The sequence below is a fragment of the Fukomys damarensis genome, unplaced genomic scaffold, assembly GCF_012274545.1.
Source record: "Fukomys damarensis isolate Sample0158 unplaced genomic scaffold, DMR_v1.0_HiC HiC_scaffold_19, whole genome shotgun sequence".
Taxonomy (NCBI): Eukaryota; Metazoa; Chordata; class Mammalia; order Rodentia; family Bathyergidae; genus Fukomys; species Fukomys damarensis.
In genome coordinates this window covers 61,826,245-61,828,174 of record NW_022900931.1, presented here as the reverse complement: position 1 = coordinate 61,828,174, position 1,930 = coordinate 61,826,245, and the positions used below count along the sequence as shown (strand labels likewise).

The 1,930-nt window shown below is 57.7% G+C and overlaps 1 protein-coding gene across 1 annotated transcript in view; it reads right to left on the bottom strand.

Annotated features, from left to right (window-relative positions):
- Positions 1-1,663: 1,663 nt before the first annotated feature.
- Positions 1,664-1,930, bottom strand: part of Ceacam16 (CEA cell adhesion molecule 16, tectorial membrane component) — a 15,736-nt gene continuing 15,469 nt past the window's right edge. The window contains exon 8 of the transcript XR_780093.3: positions 1,664-1,888. The gene's annotated coding sequence lies outside the window, so the exon portion shown is untranslated. The remainder of the gene's footprint in view (positions 1,889-1,930) is intronic.

Below are 1,930 nucleotides of genomic sequence, written 5' to 3'. Positions count from 1 at the left end.
GCTGGCGGGCGAAATTCCCCTATTACTGCCTCACAAGCACAAGGTCCCGAGTTCGTTCCCAGTCCCCCCCCCCAAAAAAAATCAATTTTAAACTGGTGTTGGTAGTGCACACCTATAATCCCAAGCAATGGAAGCTGAGGCAGGAGGATCCTGTGTTCAAGGCCAACCAGACAGTGATCTGGGGAGAGTTCTAGGCAGTGGGAACAGCAGGTGCAAGGGCTCGGGGGTAGGTTGTACTGGTCCTGAGCTGAATGAGGGAGGGGAGATGGGGGAGCGGAGCAGGTCTTTCAGGGCCTTGGGGTCCCAGCCTGTCTAGGTGTCCCTTGGAGTCTGGGGGATCCACTTTGGGAGGCACCCACAGATACCAGGGCCCTTGGATTTGGAGTCCCCTACATAAAGCCACAGCCTCTGCATGTACCCATGCGTCTTCCTGCCCAGTGTGGTGCCTTAGTGTTTGCGGAACAAACACTGTGAACCCTCGGCGTCCTGTACGGTGGGGAACAGCGGCGAAGGAGCAAAAGGTCCACGCGCCTTCTGGACCAGAAGCATTTTCTTCTTGAACATTTCAGTCTGGGGTCCGTGGAGGCAGAGCTGGTGGACTCCACCGGCCGATGAGAACAGGAAATGAGAACTAATATTCACCTGGGGACAGAGTGGTGACCGTGTGGCCAGGCCCCGCCTGCCTGGCTACAAAGTCCAGCTATTTGTGACATTGGCTGCACCTTGCATTTTTAATATTTATTTATTCTTGTTGTTTTTTCAGTATTGGAATTGAACCCAGGACCTTTGCACTGAGCCACATGCCCAGCCCTTTTTTAATTTTTAATTTTAAAATAGGCTTTCCCAGGTGGCCCAGGCTGGGGACAAACTCGCCACCCTCCTGCCTCAGCCTCCCAGAGTGCTGGAATTACAGGCACCGGCCACCGCGTCTGGGTTTTGAGTTCAGACTTCTGAAGTCTGGCTCCACAGCCTTTTGGGCTCCCACCCATTACAGCCGGGGAAACTGAGGCTTGAGGAGGTAGCCACAGCGGTAACTGGAGGAAAGGACCACTTCTTCACGCGTCCTGACTGTAGGAAGACGGATGTGGCCTTGCGGAGCTCCTGGGGAATCCCTAGCCTGGCCACACCCGCCTTATCCGCCTGCAGCCCCAGGTCGGCGCCGGACTTTGACCCCAGCCAACGCTGGCGCCAATGAGTGCAGACATGGGGCAGAGGCTGGCGGGCGAAATTCCCCTATTCCCTGTGCCAGGGGAGTTACCAGGGGTGGGGCTGGGGCACAGTGGGGCTGTGCTCTTTGGTGCCTCAGTTTACCTACCCAGAAAGCTTTGCGAGAGGGGAGAGGCGTCTTCCCCTCTGGTCTGATGACGAAGACAAAAGGGTTCCCCAACCTGATGGAGGAGGCCAGGGGCCCCAGCATGTGGGGAAGATAAAGAAACTTCACCAGGTCTGACGAGGGAGACGACTTTCCAAATGGAACAAAGCAGATAGGACCCACGACTTGGTCAGGCGTGAAGGCGCCGCCTGTGATCCTTGCACTCTGGGAGGCTGAGGCAGGAGAATCCCAAGTTCAAGCCCAGACTGGACAGTTTAGAGATGTAGCCAGAACCTGTCTCAAAATTTTAAAAATTAAAAGGGCTGAGGATGTCGCCTACTGCAAAGGCCCCGGGCTCAGGCCTCAGTGTGGGATGGGGTGGGGCAGCCCGGCCTCCACAGAGCCAGCGCCAGTGTTGGGCCTGGATTCCGGTCTGTCGGGGGGCGGGAGCGGGGGAGGGGAGGAGGGTTCATCTCCATCTGCGAGGCGGCGCCTCCCTCGTCCGGCGGCGGAGGCTCCAGCGCCTTTGAAGGAGCTGACGGCTTCCAGGTTCCTTCTGGGCACGCGGACTGCGCTCTGTGGGAAGAAGGCACCTGCGAGCCCACGAGGGAGACGGGG